Source organism: Ahaetulla prasina, chromosome 1 (assembly GCF_028640845.1).
Source record: "Ahaetulla prasina isolate Xishuangbanna chromosome 1, ASM2864084v1, whole genome shotgun sequence".
NCBI classification, from domain to species: domain Eukaryota; kingdom Metazoa; phylum Chordata; class Lepidosauria; order Squamata; family Colubridae; genus Ahaetulla; species Ahaetulla prasina.
Genome location: NC_080539.1, coordinates 311,376,610 through 311,398,172, shown reverse-complemented (window position 1 = coordinate 311,398,172; position 21,563 = coordinate 311,376,610). Strand labels below are relative to the sequence as shown.

The 21,563-nt window shown below is 37.0% G+C and overlaps 1 protein-coding gene across 4 annotated transcripts in view; it reads left to right on the top strand.

Moving 5' to 3' along the window:
• The first annotated feature begins 8,740 nt into the window (after positions 1–8,740).
• STXBP6 (syntaxin binding protein 6) overlaps positions 8,741–21,563 on the top strand; it is a 115,190-nt gene continuing 102,367 nt past the window's right edge. For 2 of the 4 annotated variants that reach the window (XR_009152603.1, XM_058162177.1), the window contains exon 1: positions 8,766–9,139. The gene's annotated coding sequence lies outside the window, so the exon portion shown is untranslated. Of the gene's footprint in view, positions 9,140–21,563 lie in introns of all 4 variants that reach the window. The other 2 variants (XR_009152604.1, XM_058162178.1) reach the window with 2 other exon arrangements.

The window sequence follows — 21,563 nt, the reverse complement described above, 5'->3', positions numbered from 1 at the left end:
GCCTTTCAAAGGTTTTCATGACTACAGATGTTAAAGCAACTGGTCTGTAGTCATTCAGTTCCTTGATGGTGGGCTTCTTTGGCACTGGGTGATGGTAGAGTGTTTGAAGCAAGAAGAAACATAGCACATCTCTAGTGATTTATTGAAGATATGGGTGAAGATGGGGGCCAATTGGTCAGCACAGACTTTTAAGCAAGAAGGAGTTATCTTGTCTAGGCCTGGAGCTTTAACTTTACTCTGTATGTTAACTTTACTTTGTTAACTTTACTTTGTATGTTAGATCAGTCAAACCCAACTTTTAGTGTTACCTACTTGGTCAGAATAACAGATCCCCAAAATTCCCACCAGATGGCTGATTTCACTGAGAATTCTGGGAACTGTAGTCCATCAGGAGAGGACTAGTCTGGGAGAGCTGTGTTAAATGAACATGTTCTTTCCTTCTCTTCCCATTTAAAGCTTTACTGTTCTTTGAGATTTTACCGATCAGGGCTGTTTTTAGTACTTTGAGCTAATTTAACAGTTAATGATGTATAATTTATTACACAACATACTTACCTTTTAAGCATGAACTGATAATTGTCTTCTTTATATGACTAATATAAGAACCACTGATTCTAATATAACTGGTTGTAATTAACAATGTAGATGGATAAATAGCACATAATGTTTTATGATGTACTTCCTTGTTTTATTACGGATCACATTTAAATTTATGTGGTCAGGTCAGGTTGGCATTAGTCACACCCAAAGTAAATGCAGCCCCTTCAGCTTTGTATTGTGATTTTTCAATTGCAAAAAAAAATAAATGCTCTTTCACCCACTGTTTTTAATTCTGTAATACCAGGCAGGAAGCAAAACCAAACTTATTAAGCCTCATTTGTTGTTAACGCACTACATTCCATTCAATGGTTAAAAATTGTGGCTTAATCTTAAAAAGGCAAAATTGTTACTGCAGTAATAAGAAAATGCTGAAAAAACATAATAAAGGGTCTGGAATTTAATACCTAGTGTGTAAGGCTAAAGAGACTTTGGATATGACGTGGACTGAAGAAGCACTTCAAACATCCTCTGATTATCCCTCCCCTGTCCACTGAAGAAATGTAAAAATTTTAGGATCTACATGAATATGTTTCTATTGGTTTAAGTAATCCCATCATTAAAGACAATGCAAGTTTTGAAAAGGGGACATGATGGCTCAGGGGCTAGGACGTTGAGCTTGTCGATCGAAAGGTCAGCAGCTCAGCGGTTTGAATCCCTAGTGCTGCCATGTAATGGGGTGAGCTCCCGTTACTTGTCCCAGCTTCTGCCAACCTAGCAGTTTCGAAAGCACCTAAAAATGCAAGTAGAGAAAATAGGGACCACCTTGGTGGGAAGGTAACAGCGTTCCGTGCGCCTTTGGCGTTGAGTCATGCCAGCCACATGACCACGGAGACGTCTTCGGACAGCGCTGGCTCTTCGGCTTTGAAAGGGAGATGAGCACTGCCCCCTAGAGTCGGCAACAACTAGAACGTATGTGCGAGGGGAACCTTTACCTTTACCTTTAAGTTTTGAAAGCAGTCACACCTTTTTGAGGCTTCTGCAGACACCTGGAAAAAAAAATCAACCCATAGTCCTCGACTGAGCCCCAAATTTCTCTTGCTAAATGAGGCAGTTGTTAAGTGAATTTTGCTGCACTTTACGACTTGTCTTGCCATATTTGTAAATGAATCACTGCAGTTGTTCAGTTATGTACATGGTTGTTAAATGAATCTGGCTTCCCCATGGACTTTGCTTGTCAGAAGGTTGCAAAAGATGATCACGTGACCCAGGGATACTACAACTGTCATCAATATGAACCAGTTGCCAAGCAACTTAATTTTGATCATGTGACCATGGGGATGCTGCAGCTGTCATGTGAAAAACGGTCATAAATCATTATTTTTCAATGCCGTTGTAACTTCAAACAGTCACTAAATGAACTGCTGTACATCGAGTACTACTTGCATGTTAACAAATAGCAGAGAGATGCTGTGTTTACACAAGATCCAAATCACTTCTTCCAAATCATTTTTCAAGTTATCTAATGGTTGGAATGAAATATGACTGAGCAACTTGCTTGGTTAGTTTCTTGAACAGCAAATAAATTATAAAACAAAACTTGAATATGTCCAGCTGCCAGTTATTTGCCACAATTCTCCAAGGTCCATACACTCCTGTGGAAGTTTTATTTTCAGATTTTTCATTTGTAAGACTCAAAGACTTACAAAGGGGTTTTGTATAGCCATGTCAGCAGTTTTATAAGAACTACATCATTCTAAAACTATGACAAAGGATAAAGTATGTATCTACAACCAATATCCAGGTCTCTCAGTATATCACCTACTCAGTGCATTGAAAATGGAGTCGGTTCTGACTTTTCCTGCAGAATATTTAAATTGGAAAACATTTGTTTTGATTTCAAGACAGAATATTTTTGTTTTTTTATTCCACTTTTGTAGTAGTTTGTATAACCACAGAAAGGCCACAAGAAATGGAGTATCGGTAGCAGTAATGATAAAAGAGAAAAACATTCCCTTGCTAGGTGAGACTCTACAAACTCAGCACTATTTGCTTCCTGGTCTAGTCCCTCCCTGAAAAATATTTTAAACAGTCACATATGCAGTCAAGAAAAGGACAACTGTCCAACCAAGGAGAGGTAATACCTGAGGGAAATATGAATCTCTGCCACCATAAAATTCTGTATGAGGAGTACAAATGAAAAAAAGAATCATCAAAAAATCCCCCAAAAACCTCAGAAGAAAAACAGCTTCCTTCATTTCATAAAAACATTTTAGGAAAAGTTCTACTTTTAAGATCCCTCATCTGTCCAGTTTTTAAAAATGTTTAAATCACTGGCCAAATTGAGAAAGTATCTCAATTTCTAAACACACAAGAGACTTGTTAGGTGGGCTGGGAGGAAGGAGATTGTGGCAGTGATTTACCATCATGAGAAGACAAAACTAATAAACAGAACATGTTTGAGTTATACTTGTATTTCTTTGTATGCTCCATGGATATCTTAGGAAAAAAAACAATTGTATCTCAAATGTTCTTTGGTGTATTATGACTTTTGTTGGGACTGAAAATTACTTGAAGCTTCTGTTTTATTATGCTGTCATGCTAGATTCCCCCATGAACAAGAGTTTTGTTTTATATGGCTGTTTATTGGTTACTGACTCTGATTCAGAACTGAACAAAATGCCTTTTGTAATACTATAACGTGTTTGTGAATATGTCTCCTTTAGGTGTCACTTCCTGAAATAATAAAACTGAAATGAGTACAACTAAGGCTGCAATGCATTTGCATAGAAATAATCTGAGAAATTTATTAAATTTATTGGCAAAATAGAGATGCTGCCGCCATAACCATGTATTTGTGCAATGGTATATAATTGGTTTTAGTTTGGATTTAGTCCAAACAATATGAGTGCAGAAGCATAACTTTTGATATGCACTTCCTATCCTTGTTAAAATACTGTAATGTAACGGTGTACAATGTTGGGAATATAAAGCCCAGCAGAGATAAGGTTAAAACTAGAACAGGATCCTTTCAGCTTAAGTTTGAAAAAAATAGCAAAGTCTTTGAATAGTTGCTACTATGACAGACTGAATTTTATCATAGATTTTATGTTATTTATTATTTTATTCTACAATGTTTAATTGTATATTTACTTTGTGTTTTTATTTGTTCGGTCTCTGTCTATGACTGTAATAAGTTGAATTGAATTGACATTTAAATTTTGAAGCCAATAAGTATTCTGAATAAGTAGAATCTGTTGTATTACTAAACTTTGATATTAGCATATTTCAAAACAAGCAAGTAAATAATGTTGGAAGAAATGTCCATCTGGGTTCAGTTCCAAGTGGGGAGAAAGACACTGGAAACATGGAGACTGCTTGTAAGGGTTAAGGGTGGTTTTAATGGTGAACAGGACCACATGGGTTTGAAGTCCTGGGTAGCTGACCACATGGAAGAGAGAGAGATATTTATACCCTTTCTTGGGCCCTGCCTTAGAGCTTCCTGTTCCTGTTCCTGTGAAAGAAATGTATTCTGATTGGTTGTCAGACTCCCATGGTGCCAGGCAGAGGTAACTTTGTAGGTTGTCTTGAGTCCCAGGCTTGGTTGAATCTTGCTGGGTGATATACTCAGGTGCCATGGGATGAAATGGATAGAGGGCTAATCCTATTATGTCCTGTGGGTGAAGGTCTTTTGTGTTGTAGATAAACTGGCCCAGCCTTTTGTCTTGGAGATAGGATGGCCCAGTCTTTCTGGGGCTATTAACAAAGGTGGGGGCTACTTTCCAAGAGCATGTATCTCCTTTTCTCATCCAGAGAGGTATAATATTCTGCCTTTTTAAATATTTCCTAGAATATTTCATTCTTCTAGGAGAGGGGTGGGTGCTAACTTCCTACAATAATATTAAGATAGCCTTGCCTCACTTGCAGGTTTTTCTCCACTTATGACCACAATAGAGCCCCAAATTCTGTTGCTAATCAAGGCAGCTGTCGAGTGAGTTGTGCCTCATTTTACCACCTTTTTTTGCCACAGTTGTTAAATGAATCATTGTATTTAAGTGAATCGTGTGCTCATTAAATGAATCTGTTTTCCCCCATTGACTTTGCTTGTTGAAAACTGGCTGTGAAGGTTACAAATGGTGAACACATGACTCCGGAATAATGCAGCTATCATAAGTACATGCCTTGCCAAGCACCCAAGCTATGATCACATGACCATAAATATGATGCAATGGCTTTTTTTTTCAGTGCAGTTGTAACTTCAAATGGTCACTTCAAATGGCTATAGGTAGATGACTAACTGTATTCTAAATATCAGTAAATCTAGCAAAAAAGAAAAAGTCTCTTGTAATATCGAAATGCCATGCCTTTGAATAAAAGCAAACAACAAAATGGTTATAGTTGTTCATTGTGTACAATAATTCTATTTTTGTAATTGTACAAATGATTAGTTAGTAAAGTCAAATCTCTATAAAATCTTGGAAATAATCCTCTTTTTCTCATTATTCAGTATTAGTTACATTTTAAGATGTAACATTTAGACAATATATGAAAAATAATCTTAATTCCTATCTAAATCGCAGTTTGGGATGTTCTTTATAAGAAATATTACTGAGCTTATTAGCTCTTATCTGCAAATTACTACATTTTCACTATACGGTAATCTTAAAATGAAAATGTTCCTTTTAATGCTTACAGAAAATACTATCGGTATATAATACAGTGACACTAATATAAATGGATTATACAAGGTTTCCAAATATTCATATCTTAGTAACATCTGGAGTTTAACTTGATCCCTAGTAATTATATGGCAATGTTTTTCAAACTTGGAAACTTTTAAGATGTGCGGATTTCAATTCCCAGAATTCTCCATCCAGCAAGTCTATAGACTTAAAGGTGTTACGTAGCATGACCATGTTCTTAGTTAACCCTATAAAGGTAGCCCTCAATTTAGTACCATTTATTTAGTGACCATTTGAAGATACAAAAACACTGAAAAAAGTAACTCATAATCATTTTTCACACGTACAACTGTTGCGGCATCCTCATGGCCATGTGATCAAAATTCAGACACTCAGCAACTGGCACATATTTAATAGTGGTTGCAGTGTCTTGAGCTCATGGATCACCCTTTGCAACCTTCTGACAAGCCAAGCCAATGGGGAAGCCAGATTTATTTAACTGTTTTACTAACTTAATAACTGCTATGATTAATTTATGATTTAAACGAAGATTGTAAAATGGGGCAACTGTCTTGTTTAATTGGAATGGAACCCAATGGAAATTTTGGGTTCAGTTGTGGTCATATGTTAAGAACTCTCTGTACAGTATTTTGTTTTATTCTGACAAGTCCCCCCCCCCACTCCAAGTTGTTATAATAGTCAGTAATCAGTAAGCTCAAACTGCCCAAGGAGCTGCTGATCCAATTCTACAGAGGAATTATTGAGTCTGTCATTTGCACCTCTATAACTGTCTGGTTCGGTTCTGCAACCCAACAAGAAAAACACAGACTTCAGAGGATAATTAGAACTGCAGAAAAAATAATTGCTACCAACTTGCCTTCCATTGAGGACCTGTATACTGCACGAATCAAGAAGAGGACCGTGAAAATATTTGCAGATCCCTCACATCCTGGACATAAACTGTTTCAACTCCTACCCTCAAAACGACGCTATAGAGCACTGCACACCAGAACAACTAGACACAAGAACAGTTTTTTCCCGAAGGCCATCACTCTGCTAAACAAATAATTCCCTCAACACTGTCAGACTATTTACTGAATCTGCACTACTATTAATCGTTTCATAGTTCCCATCACCAATCTCTTTCCACTTATGACTGTATGACTATAACTTGTTGCTGGCAATCCTTATGATTTATATTGATATATTGATCATCAATTGTGTTGTAAATGTTGTACCTTGATGAACGTATCTTTTCTTTTATGTACACTGAGAGCATATGCACCAAGACAAATTCCTTGTGTGTCCAATCACACTTGGCCAATAAAATTCTATTCTATTCTATTCTATTCTAGTTGAGCCTACAATCCTAAAATTTCCCAATGAACTCCCATTCAAGTATTCACTAAATTCAACTTTACTTAGGAGGCAGAGCCTGTTTTCACTGGCAGAACACTCAGGGCACCTCAGGCAGCCCTGACACAAGTGATGTCGAGCTGGCCACGTCCACCCTGGCCACGCCCACCCCGGCCTCCCAAAGTTAAACAGAACCCTGATGCAGCCCTCAGTGCAATTGAGTTTGAAACCCCTGGTCTAAAGCTAAAAAGTTATCACATTGTTATAGTTTATTAGATGACTACTATATTTAAAAGGATATTCCCCTACATATCTATACTTCCTTGTATAGAATCTAACTAAACTAATTTGCAGAAAGCAAAATCTTTGAAGTATGGCAGATTTTAGCTGACCCGATTTGGTATCCTAACTATAAATGTGTTCCTTGGAATTACTCTAATGTGCAAGCAAGCATTTTTTTAAAAGTTGCCCCAGTCTTTTAACATATTTTACCTATGTACATCACTTCTATCTGTCTTGCAGGGGTTTAGTTTCCTCTGCAAGTTGATTTTACTCCTTTTTAGAATAATAGCATTTAATGCTGTTTTAATTTTCTCCTCTTATTTATTATATTCATTATAAGACTTTCTGAATTATTTCTAGATGTTATTTTTTCTTATCTTATTTAAGAATACTACCTTCATGTGAAATATTTTGTTCTTCAGTTAATTGATTATTTAATAATTTATTTCATATCTCAAAGCCAAGAATATTCTTTTCACAAGCTACTTTTTTATGAAGAAAACATAGATTTCTATGAGAATAGAAAAACTACTTAGCATCAGTAAGCAGCAAGCATTTGAGAACTGAACAGGTCTGTATTTCTGCTATTAGTAAACAATATTTTCAGAGTTTTCTGAAAAACTGTAATGTTGAGGTTGACATGCCAAGTAGTGAATGATTAACAAGATCACCAACTGCCTTTAATTTTACTATTGTTGGTTTACATAAGCTTTGTATGTTACACAAACCTGGAACAGCAACTATAGTGAGAATTTGAAATCATGCTTAATTGTTAACAGAAATATAAACCAAGTTATATTGTGTAAATCATGTCAAAAAGTTTTATTTAAAGTGAGTGACTTACAAGTACAGGTAGTCCTCTACTTACAACAATTCATTTAGTGACTATTCAAAATTACAACAGCACTGAAAAAAGTGACTTATGACCGCTTTTCACATTTACAAGCATTGCAGCATCCTCATGGTCACATGATCAAAATTCAGCTGCTTGGCTACTGATTCCTATTTATGATGGTTGCAGTGTCCCACGGTCATGTGATCATCTTTTGTGGCCTTCTTACAAGCAGAGTCAATGGGGAAGTCAGATTCACTCAACTGCGTTACTAACTTAATAACTGCATTGATTCAATTTAATAAGTGTGGCAAGAAAAGTTGTAAAATGGGGCAAAATTCACTTAACAAATGTTTCACACAGCAGCATAAATGTTGGGCTCAACAAGAATTACACCTGTATAAAAAGGTCAGGTATTTTTGATTCTTATGCCAGCTCTCTGTTCTTTTCACCTGCAATTAAAATTGCCCAACTTCCCCTATCAGAGAAGAATCTTGCTAATCCAGTTAGTGGACAGAGTAAGGAGCTGCTCCATTTGCAACTCTTTGAAGAGCTTTCTCACCACCTACTCATTACAACACACACTCGATAGGGAAGGAGTAGTAATTCAAGTAGCCTTGCAGTAGTAGAACTCCAATCCTCACATGCCCTTATATTGTTAAGTAAATTAAAGATACATAATGAGGCACAAGGCCAGAACTGTAGCAAACTCCTACAGTTTGAATATGATAATATGCCAAAAGATTCACAAGCAATCTAGTGCTCCTCAAGTGGGGGGGACTACAACTTCCCTAATTCCCAGACCTTTGATCCCAGACTGGAAATCATATAAATAAGACTACCTGAAGGGGACCAGTTGGAGGAAAACTGTTCCAATTCTTTCCTCCCTTCATTAACCCACCCTACCTTAATCTCCCCTTCTATTTCCCTTCTTGTTCCCAGGGTCATTCTCACTCGCGAGGAGAACCAACCACCCGCAACAACTCCGCGGATATTGCTAACTCATCCCTCACAGCTTCCTCCTCCAGGTAGGTGCCCAAACCTGAACTTAAGCTCTCGAGGTGATCACATGGGACGAGCCAGAACAAGGGAGGGCAGAGCAAGGAAGGTTCCGCGGCTGCCTTTTTCCATTGGCTCCGCACAGGCACGTGGCGCTCCTCTGCCCACCGCTGGCTCACAGCTGGCTAGCCCCGCTCGGCTGGCGGGGAAAGAGCAGTAAGAGCCGCTCCGGTTAAAGTGCCTTAAAGGAGCGTGGAAGAGGAAGAGGAGGAGGAGGAGGAGAAGGAGGAAGAAGGCGGCAAAGAGTTTTTGCCCCCCCCCTTGGGCTCCTGGGTCTGATTGATTAATTACTGTTTTGTTTTGGCGGCCGAACCCTTCGCGGGCAGTTCGTCGTTTCGCTTGGAGCCATAGAAGGCAAAAGTCCGGAGCTGCGGAGCGGGGCGGCGCGAAGGTAGGTCTCGCTGAAGGTAGTTGCGACGTACGGGGGTTTATCTTTTTTTTTTCCCCCCCAAGCGCCGGGGGAGTCGCCAATCGCTTCCCCCGTTCTTTCTGCTCCTTTTTTCCCGCGCAAGTCGCCCTGAAGTTGTGGGGGGGGGTTGCTTCAGAAAGAACCAGGCTAGATTAGCCGAAGAGGGGAACTGCGAGATTAGGTGGGTGAGACGCTCCTTCTGCGACTTCTCCGTTTGCTTCTCCGGAGCTCTCTCCGAGGCTGGTTCCCTCGTGGAGTGGAGAGCGCAGGGTTTTGGAGTAGGTCGATCGACCGATCGCTGGCTGTCGACGCGCGGAGAAAGGGAGGGGAGTGTCTTGCGTCTGAAGCCTGGCGCGAAAGCTCGCCCTGTCCAGCCCGCCCGGTTTGCTGAAAGAGATTTGGGATGGTGCGGTAAATATTTTGCCCAGTTCTCCTGAGAAGGAGAGATCTGCTCTCGGGATACTCTGGAAGAGAGAGAGAGAGAGAGAGTTCTAATGGTTTTTCCGAGTTTGCTTATTGTGCTGGTTAATATTAATATATTGCTTAATATGCATATATATATATATGCTGTGCTGCATCGGAATCTCAATACATTTTGCTATGGGGGAGAAAAAAAGTTCATTGGGCTGGCTTACATTCATTAAACAGCTTTCAAATGGCCGGAGAGATGTTCGGTTCTGTACTGCGTAAAATATGAGTTGCATAGCTATGGAGGGGGGAGGGGAAGGTAAAAAACAAACAAACTTCAGAACCGAAGCTCGAATCGCCTCCATTTTCCTAAGCTTTTTTTTTTTTAATGCTCGGGGCAAACTCGTCGAGGCTGCCTTCGGGAAGACTAACTAAACAGAGCGAGCGGCTTCATCTCCGGATTGGAAAACGGCGCAGCTCACGCCCTGAACGCGCCTCTTGGCGCTTCGTCTCTTCTCCTTCCCTTCCGACTTCATTTATGTAGAGCGCTGCTGAATTTAGCACTTTGGCCACGCAAGCTTCATTCAATTTAATGGGGGAAGTTGTATTCCCTTCTGTCTTGTCCGCATTGTTTCTGTCTCTTGCTCTGTTTCGTCCTTCTCCAAAAATCTATTAAGTCATTTTGCCTGATGCTGGACTTGTGGGGTTTAAAAGCCTGTATAGTGGGAAATGGTCCAAGCGTTCTTATGCAGTCCAGAAATGGATGCTCCTTACACCCACACTCGCTCCTCTAGTGGCTAGATTTTTCATTATTGTAATCCTTTATTTTAAGCCAGAGATCAAAGCACGCTTAATTTGATGTAAGCAGTAGAATTTGTTTTGAGGTAATAATGAGGATGGGGTAGAAATCCATCAGTAATTCTAGTACTCCGAAGCCTATGCTTCAATTCTTCTAATGACTGCAGTTCTAATTAGTGCTAGGAGATATATTCTAATGTGTTAACTATAAATGTCCATTTTTTTTGATAACCGTCATGGCATAGTTAACAGTCAAGAAGATTAATTTGGCCATAGATTGGACTTCAATACTTTTTCAAAGATTTTAAAATAAAAGCATATATTTTGAAAAGCAGAAAGGCTCTGGTAGTTTTTCTATCAAAACATAATTTATCTTCATGAATCTCTCAGTCTTAAGTGTTCAGTTTTTTATAATTTAATTCTTTTACTTCCCTCAGTAACAGGTTGCTTTTATTTTATATTTTTTTATTCAAGTGCATATTTCTTAAAATTTCCCCCAAGAATTCTAGCTGAAGTGCAAGAATAATCCTGGGAACATTTCCTGACATATAGTTTCTTTGCTTTAGTATGAAGATTGGACCACCCTAAAATAGTGTGTGTGTATGTGTGTGTGTGTTTATATACATACATACATACATACATACATACATACATACATACATACATACATATATACATATATATATATATATATATATATATATATATATATATATATATATATATATAAATATATAAACATACACACATAAACATATATATATATTATATGTGTTTATATATTCTTATTAAAGCCTAGTCAGCAACTATAAAAGTAATTTATTTTAATAATATTAAATATATATTTAGATAGAACTTTAGAATACTTAAGATCTACCGACATACAAGAGTTGCAGTGGATATCTTGAAGTTAACAGTAAAAATCATACCCAATAATTTCAATCCATCAGTAAAAGGATAACAGATTTAAAGTCTTGAATTTTTTTATTATTTTCTTTTCTTGTCTGACAACTTTTAGATCTATTGCTTTCATCAATTGATTGCCTTTTGATATACCATAATTATCAATTGCTATCATTTTTTTCTATTTTTCTGTGTTTTGTTTTCCATTGCTTAAACAGGCAAATCAGTTTTGTACCCTAATCTATTCCACCCTTATGATTCTATTTCATATTTCTTAAGTCAGCATCTTAGCTGAGAAACCATTTTTAAAAGAAAGGCTGTTATTATTTTTTTAACTTACAAGTTTCTTAAGAAAAAAAAACAAGCACACATTTTAGGAAGGTAGAAGTTGCCTCTGAAAGATCAAAAAAGTTCCAGTTAAAGTACAGGAAAAGGCCTCTTTTCAATGGACTCAATTGTTAACACAATTGGAATTTAGCCTAAACTGTGCAAACTTTTTGCAGGAAAAGTTTGTATTTTCCTATTCTCAGGGCAATGTTTATTTTAATACAAAAAAGAACCAATCGTTGGTTGAAAGCCTATGGCCTATATTTCTATGTCAATTTAGTAATTTTAGGAATCGTAAAGGAATATCTATGAATATCTCATGATGTAAACTTTGTGAGTTGTATCCAGTTAGTATTATATCATTAGGTGCAAGGACAATTTACATTTCCTCATACTATCCAAACCCTGCAGGGGAATCATCCAGAGTACATCTGGGAAATAAAGAAAGGGAAAAGTCCTGCTGCATGGGCAGACTTCTTTTCCGTATGGTTGGATTTTAGTCTGTTTTTGGTTCTTCAGATAAAATAGTTTGAGTAGTGGAATGTGACGATTGATTTTTCATGTGACTGAGAAACATCTGAATGTTTAAAACATAGGTGAATGCCTAGAAGGCTGTATGCATAAGGTAAAGTCGACATTTTTAAAGTGATTTGAATAATGGTGCATTTTCCTTGATCAGTGGTATGCTGTGAGTTTATTCTAGGTAATGTCTGTTCGAGCATAAAAGTTGCTTCACTCTTTCTGTTGTGTCTTATTTATCTTTATCCTCCATTCAAACCAACCCTAACATTGCTGGGAATTTTATTGCTGCTTTTAGGATATTTTTTTTAAAAAAAGTTTAATTACTTGCATTTCAGTTAATCTGCATTCTGAAACTAGCCATTTGGCAATATTCTTACAGTTTAGCATTATAACTATGCCATGTTCCATATTCAATTCCCAAAATATGTTTTTGAGTGTATTATAATGTGAAGCCAATACCTGTCATAACTCTTTTAAATAATTACATAATAAGTCTGAAGCAATGCATAGGCCTCTGAAGTCCCATGAGCTGAGCTAACCAAATTAGCGCTATAAAATCGTCTGCCAAATTATAGGTACACTATGAGGCAGAAGTATTTGTTACAGACAATTGATAAACAACTCTCACACACACACAGAGAAAGAGACATACATACATAGACACACACACACACACTTTTTAGAATGTTAACCACCCTAGGGCAAGAACAATAGAAACGCTATTGGGAGGTAGTAAGGAGAAGAATAACATGAACACCTTTTTAAATATATTTTGTTATATTCTTCTGGTATGTTTCTCCTTTGTAGTTAGAAAGTCCTAGAGTTCTATACAAGTCTAATCTTGAGCATTTCAAGAATAGGAGTAAACAGGAGCTCCTATAGCTTTCTCCAATTTTAGGTGGTTCCTGAAACAAATTTAAAACAGGTTCCCCTCCCTCCCTCCCTCCCTCCCTCCCTCCTTCCCTCTTATCTATCTTTCTGTATGTGTGTCAAATATAATATACATTCTATATTTCTGGACAGATCAATTTTCCTTTTGAAGTGTTGGATTTGGGAACTGTTTTGTTGCTTGGAAGAAATTATTTGTATGGCGTAGTCTTGTAATGCTTTTTGTGTTAATATGTCTCAAAGCAGTTTACATTATATCAGCCACAACTATAAAAACAAATTATTTGCCCCTGGAATTTTATGTTGTCAGTTAGTCTGGATTAGTATGTTGTGCAAACTTGGCCAGAAACCTTTTATCAAGTTGTATATTTCAGTAGCTTTTTTATGCTTTTGATTAGAGAAGCTATTTTAATTATATAAATCATAACATTTGGAGTAAGATGGTATCTTGACAGACTTTATAAATCCCACTTAATATTATCTAATTTAATTTAACTTGGATATTATTGATAGTAGGTTTATGCTTCTAGTAAATCTGCAAACCTATACAATTTGGTCAGAAAAAGAAAAAAATATGTTTAGATATAAAGCAGTCACCAGTTAAACAGGACAAAATCAGAATAATTTGCTATGTCAGAAGCTCCAAGATGATTTATACTGCAGCAGGACAGATGAACACATGATTTCCTGTCCTCAAAGGATTGCAAGGAATGTTAATTACTTTTAATTTCCTTGATTTATAAAATCTCATGGTATTCAGTCACTGTCTCAATATCCCATCATGCACCTGAGCAAAAAAAAAAAAAGATTTGTACAATATTTAATCTGACACTAGCAAATAGCTAATTTTTAAACAAAGTCAGGTTCCTGATTTGTGCAATCTTGATACAAATTCTTAAGTCTTCATTTTAATGTTTTTGTTAACTTTTCTCTTACAGTATGGAAAGCTTTCATTCTGAGTTATAGGGGGGAAAAAACCTTACTGAATGCACTAATATCTTAGACAGCCAGTAGTGTGGAATCTCTATTCATAACACATGATGGTTACTTTTTAATATTTTTAAAAATAAAAATATTTAATTTTCTATGGGATTTCTGATGTGAGGTAGGGTCATAATATACTGTATGCATAACTTTTAGTTAGGCTTTACACTGAACGGTAGTATTAATTTTTTCAGCCTGAAAGTCATTGAAATTTTTTAACCTTCTCTCTTTTACCAATATTGCTTAATTCAGAACAATAAAACTACTAGTTTGGAAGCATAAAGTTGTTACGTTTGTATTTCTCTTACATCTCGGATAACTTAACTGTAGCTAAATATTCTTTCTTGCTTTTCTGCAGAAGCTCGCAAAGAATTGTATAAAGATCTTGGCAGAATATCCATGAATTCCTTTAAGATCTGTCCCCTTATCAGGTAGACCAGGCAAGCGACATAACCAGATAAGCAAATTCTACTTTATTGTAAAGTTACGTTAACAGAATCTTTCGATCTTGGCAATACTGAATTTATTTAATGATAAATTAAATAACTTATTTATTTAAATAGTTAATATTTAATAATAAATAATATTTGATAATAATCCCCTTATATCCTTTACAACCTGAGAAACTAAGGAGAGTCCCTTCTGAACCTCTTTCTGCATCCATTATCCAGCTCTGGGCCATGCCCTCTTTTATAAGCTTTTATCCCTGGCAGTATTTCTTTATCCCATCTCCCAAGGTCTTTCTCACATATGATTATAGTTTCCTAGAATTTAGTTCATCTGGTTCTGGACATTTAAATTCATTCAGAGTAAATATTCCAAAAATTTGCTTCTATACTACAAATCTTTTTGTTTATTCTGGATCTTACCCCTGGCTTCATGTCAGGGGTGAAATCTACTTACCTTCTTTACCAGTTCGGAAGTGCATGCACCATGCTCGCTTCGCTCGTGCGCACGTGTCACATACATGCACACACCCTCTGCGCATTCACAAAACCTTTCTGCACATGCGCAGAGGGTACAAAACACATTACTTCCTGGTTAAAACCAGGAAGTAACGACAGCCTGGTGGGTGGGTGGAGCAACCACAATTGCTACTGGTTCTCCAAACTATCAGCCAAGATTGCTACCGGATCGCGCAATCCGGTCCGAACCGGGAGCATTTCACCCCTGTTTCATGTAGATGCTAAAAAGGAGTGGAGAAAACACTGAAACCTATGGTGCCACAAAGCAGAGGCCACAGAATGGACCTCTTAGTCCCAATCAAGAGTGATTGAAACCAGCCTCAGAAGAAGGATGTTAACCAGCACAGAACCATGTTCCCCATCCCCAGCTTCCAAAGCCAAGACAAAAGACATGGGAATTAAAAGCTTCCTAGAGGTGAAGAAGATCTAGGATGGATGTGTTACCTCCATCCTACTCTTCTCAGAGGTAATTCAAAAGTGTCACCAGTGCTGTTTTTATCTCATATCCCTGCTTGAAATCTGAGTGGAAGGGGTCCAGATTGTGTAATCCAAGATCCAGTAGAGCAGGGGTCCCCAATCCCTGGCCATGGCCTTTTTGCAACCAGGCCACGGAAGCAGTGGGCGAGTCTATGTGCATGAAGCACTACTAGCATGAGCAGCAGGCAAGCACGCATGAAGTGCCAGGGGGTGTACTTGCCCGCAGCTCGCACACATGGAACTGTGCACCTACCTGTCACTCTCATGCCCCCTCCCCCCCGCATGGCAACCCACCAAGCTGGGAAGGTTAGGGACCACTGTTCTAGAACTGTAAAACAACTACTTTTTATATCACTTCTTGAAAGGGGAGATGAGTGACTGGATGAAAATTGTCCAGAAATGACTTCTTAAGAAGAGGGCACAACCAATATCTCTTTAAATAGTGCTAGAAATGCCCCCTCCCTCCAAGATCAATTGACCATTACTAGGACTCACCCACGTACCACTTCCTAGGTGACCTTCACTCTGTCCCTACTTCCTTGGGTCCAAGAGGATCAAATTGTTCCCAGATAACTGGGTAAGTTCTGCTCTCCAGACACCCTTGAAGGACCTGCAGCATGCTTGGTCTCCAGCTAAGAACAGATCTGAGCAGTTTTATCTGTTAGATGAACTTAATTGTTGCTCTAGGGTTATTGAAATAAATTCTTTGAAGTTTAAAATACATATTTGACTATACAGTATTCAGTTTTATTTTTCCTTAAAATCAAAACTCATCTAAAGTCCAAGGATAAAAAAAATTAATTCCCAGTAGATGGTTTGAATCCATAGAATAATATCTGGCTACCCAAATCTGAGAAATCCCAATTCATACAGTGCTTTCTGGTGCTATAGTTCTGTAAAATAGAGAAATTCCCCAGTAAGATTTGAAGCTTTACAGTAATCAACTACTCAAATTTTCAAGCTTTCAGTAGTGTAACTATGAGGCTATAAATGCTATAAAGGCCATAAAGGCTATTTACTTTTAAATATAAGCTAATTTTAAGTTCATTGGTGTGTTATGGTTCAGTGATTATGATGTTTTTAAAGGGTGATGGTCAGGGCTTTTTGACCAGTTATGATACTGTTGGCCTACTTTAGTCAGGGCTTTAATGTTAATTTTTGTAGGGCAGTGATTTGCTAGCTCAGAACTGAAGTTTCAACATTCACCAAGCCAGAATGGTTATATCAGGATAATTGGAATTGTGACCCATTCATTTATTTTCTAAAGCTATCCAGTTGCTTGTATCTTTGGGCAACTTAGTAGGGATTTAAACATTTGGCCTAGCATGCTGTCTGAATATAGTCAAAAGTAATCAGAAACTTTTAACATGCAAATACATGATGTTTTGAGAATCTGAAAACCAAACAACATTAATTATCTAGCAGTTCTCTAAAGTTTCACTGTAATATAAACAATGTTTTCTCCATAATAATTAAACATTATTGCTTTGTGTTCATGTTTTACTTTGTTCCTATCCAGATTTCTTTTACTATTCTCACATATTTGCTATTACCTTTTTATGTGGTACCTTATGATTCTTGACAAATGTATCTTTTCTTTTATGTACACTGAGAGCATATGCACCAAGACAAATTCCTTGTGTGTTCAATCACACTTGGCCAATAAAGAATTCTATTCTATTCTATTCTATTCTATTCTGTTCTATTCTATTCCATTCAATGAAATGAAATGAAATGAATTGAACTATTTGAGTTATCAAAAATATTCTCCTTTTTGCTTCTGCAACAATTAGAATTATGTTTCGGCATTAATATATGTATATATTTGTGTATATAGATTCACACGTGCACTTTTCCATAATGGAAATTATTATTACACATTCCATAACTGCATATTATGAATGTGCTTCTCAGTACTTAAACTTAAAAAAATAGGTTTCTTTATTCCTAATTTAGATAATAAAAACATTGCCATAAGACATGTTTAGAAAAGGAAGAATGCTAAAGTTGTATTACCAAGGATAAGGTACAATTCATTGGGTGTGGTATAATACAGCCAATTCTACACTAAGATAAGATATTTCTTGTTTTAAAATTCATGTGTTGGCTTGCTGTCTCATCTAAGTTGAAGAGTGGTAGTGTTAGCTTTATGTATCTTGGATCAGCCTGGCTGCTTTTTTGTTCATTTTGTCAAGGTATATCTTTTAATAAAAAGTAAATGGCAGTTCAATCCTTGGTTCTGAAAGACAGGACTTACTACTATTATGTAATCAAACCTTTTGACTTACATTCTTTAATAACACTCATTCATCTTCACGTAGCTTCACCATATAATTGTTACCTTTTCAGGAATGTTGTTAATAATTTTATACTCCAAAATAAGCTTTCTAATAATCCTAGCTATGTGTCAAGAAATGCTGTTGAGCACAAATATTTTTAAAGAGTAACCATGTGATCTCAAATTTATTTTTATAATTTTTAAAAATACCCTTTGTAATTTTTCAAGCTAAGGAAAGAATTATTTTGTACTGGCAAATGAATTGTATATACTACAGAATTACTATAGTTCTCTTGTATCATGAACTTCAACAGACCTATGTACTTAAATAAGCTGAAATTTTCTAGGATTGACATGTAAAACATCCTTTCTTTAGAACAGGCATGTCCAACTTACAGCCTATAGGCTATATGCAGCCCTGGGCAGCAAGTACTGCAACTCTACAAGATCATAATTTTTAACATTATTATATGATTTAAATACATTAACTATATTATATATGTAGCCCAAATCTAAACAGTATACAAAAAAGCAGAGCCATCACCCTGCCAACAAAAGTGTGTATAGTCAATATGGTTTTCCCAGTTGCAATGTGAAGGTTGGACCATAAGAAAAGCTGAGCATCAGAGAATCGAGGCCTTTGAACTCTGGTACTGGAGAAGACTCCTGCGAGTCCCTTGGATTGCAAGGCAAACAAACAAGTCAGTCCTAGAGAAGATCAACCCTGACTGCTGTTTAGAAGGCCAGATCCTGAAGATGAAACTGAAATACTTTGGTCACCTAATGAGAAGGAAGGACTCACTGGAGAAGAGCCTAATGCTGGGAAAGATTGAGGGCAAAAGAAGAATGGGATGACAGAATGAGGTGGCTGAATCGAGTCACTGAAGCAGTAGGCGTGAGCTTAAATGGACTCCAGAGGATGGTAGAGGACCGGAAGGCCTGGAGGAACGTTGTCCATGGGATCGTGATGGGTCGGACACGACTTTGCAACTAACAACAACATATGCAGCTCAAGATAATTCCTCTTCATTCAATGGGGCCCAGGCAAGCCAATGCATTAGAGACTTTATTGCAGTAGAATTGAAGCCTTTAAGCAAGTGCTTAAATTTAGAATAGTGCATTTCTTTCTTCTAGAATGCTAGCACATTCTTAAATCAGTATGGGAATCCAGAGATGATATGAAGGTTTTGAAATTCTTTTGGGAGACTGGCAGAATCCTTTACCATTTCTTTTGGACAATCTAAGCGTTAATTCGAAAACGCTCTAATAAGTTCAAAAACATAATTGCTGCCAACATTGTCTTTTTTAAAAAAACACCAAGTTGAATTATTTCCTCTAACATTTTTTTTACATCATCAAATGAACTAGTTGTGGAGAGGGGAGATGGGGGGGAATACAAAGATGTTAAGTTATGTTTCAACTGATAGCTTGCTTATAGTTTAATGTTTCACCACATGAGGTAAGAAAAACCTAGTATATAATTATTTACAAGGTTCTACTTAATTTAATAGCCTACTTTAAGAATAAAACGAAGAACAGAATGGATTCCTCCGTCTTCTGTTTTTTTTTCTACAACAACAACTAAGCTGTATATGTGAAAACAAAAAGAAGAAATTGCACCAATATTTGGTTCCAATATGAGGAGTATATTTCCTCATTAAAGGAAACCTGTCGCAATCCCACCAAGAAAAACTTGACAAGGTTTATTAATGCAATTATCTTCCTTCTTTTCTTTTTGCTTAGCTTTCAGTTTGCCTGTTGGAAATGAAAAGGAGAGCTGATAGAGAAAACATTCCCTCTATTAGTTCATATTATACTCAATAATATTAAGAAACATTTTCTGATTTAGCTAATTGTGCAATATTTTTCTGCAGAAGTAGCTGATCTACAGCAACCTGGCTCATTTTTCATTTTAACACTTATGTATGTTAAGATGGGAGAGCCAAAAATTGTTTTTTTTTTGTTTGTTTTTTGCAACAGCCTACTATTTCGAATTTGACAGGTGCCTTATATGTTGCTTCTAAATAAATATGATTTAATTAGAATGTGACTGTTTTATGAGACTAGATTTCTGGGCTTAAGTCTGATGAAGTTACCCTTACTGAGAGTAATGGAGAACTGTATAGCAAGTTGAATTAATTTTTCAATCAAGTGGGATACTGACTGTATTTTGAATTGCTTTGCCATTAAGAACTCATTTTCAAAGTAAAAAAAAAAAGATTTGTGTGCATTAACTGTGTTTAGTGATACTGAAAATATGCAGTTTTTGCATACAGGTATGACAGTCAGAAAACTGAAAACTTAATGTGCTGAACTGCACAGTTGTTAGAGTATTACATTTACATTTGTTTCTCTTTTTGCAGTTTACACATCCTTCTTTAGAAAACAGAATTATTTAACATATTGTCTATTTGTTGTTTCAGCTTTGGTGTTTAATTGGTTTTTAAAAACAAGCCTATATTGTATTTAGAGCTGTCTAAGTTGAATGTGAGAAAGCTATATGTCACAGTAGCTGTATCTGACATCTCCATGAAATGTCACAGTGTCTGTATCTGACATCTCCATGAAATGTCACAGTTGGCACATTATTTATGTATTAACCAGATATCTTCCGTGCTGCAATCCAGTGTCTCGCAGTGCCACCAAATAAAAATCAGTGTAATTTAACAAAAAAACAACCCAAAACAAATAAAAATACCTTTATAGCTTCAGACAACTCCCAAGTTGAGCAAAGATGTTGAGATTCTTTAAATTATTATTTGAATCTGTAAACCATTAGGTTTCCTCTTTTTTTCCTCTCTCGTACACACATACACAGCCAGTACTAGACACCAGTTGGATGTCTTCCAAAGTATGACCTCACACTTAATTCATATGAAGTTTTGGACAATATGTTCCCTAAAGATTCTTTTCAAAATCTATTGTTGCACACTGAAAAATTGACAATTATCTTTCTGCCTTCTATGGAATAACTTCTAGATTTCTGTGCCTACTAATTTAACATATATACATATAGAAGTAAGATCAAAAAGGAATTGAAAACAAAACTTATTTCTCTGCAGTTAGCAAGACATGTAATGCTTCTGCTCTTCTTTTAGGCATTTGGAAAACATCTTCTAGTGGTTATTGTGTTCATGATCTTATTCAAGATCAGTTGCACATGAATATTTATTCAAAATCCATATTTTACTTCAGCAGTGTGTAACCTTTGTGGCTTGGTGGCCCAGCTGAAGGAGGAGAGAGGGAAACTGGGCCATGGGAGTGGTGGGCCGGCATGCACGCTCAAGCAACTCTTGCACAAGCAGCAGGCCGATGCACATGCACCCAGCTTAATTTACACAAGTGGCGGGCCAATGTGTACAAGTGCCCGCCACCCCACCGCTCATGCAAGTTGAGCTGCGTGCACATGCATGTACACTCTAGTCAGCCACTCACATGGCCCAATTCTGAATAATTCATGGCCCAGTAGTGGGCAGTGGCCCGGGGGTTGGGTACTCCTATTTTACTTGATGACAGTAATTATTGCCTTTATTTGCCATTAGGAATAGCCAATATAGGTAGTTCTCAAATTATGACCACTCATTTGGTGACTTTAGAATTATAGCAGTGGTGAATCAGGAATCGCATGACTGATCTGTGAAGTTGCAGCTGTCACAGTCTCCCCACAATCACCTGGTTCTGATCTGGGTGCTCAGGCACCTGGCTTGTGATTACAATGTCACAGTGAATTGCAATCATGTGATTGCCGTTTATGCCATCGCAACCTTCCTTGTCAGCTTCCCACAAGCAGAGTCAATAAAAGGGTTGACAAGAAGGAAGGTTACAAGCCTGCTCCTGTAAGTCTCTCGCAGAGATC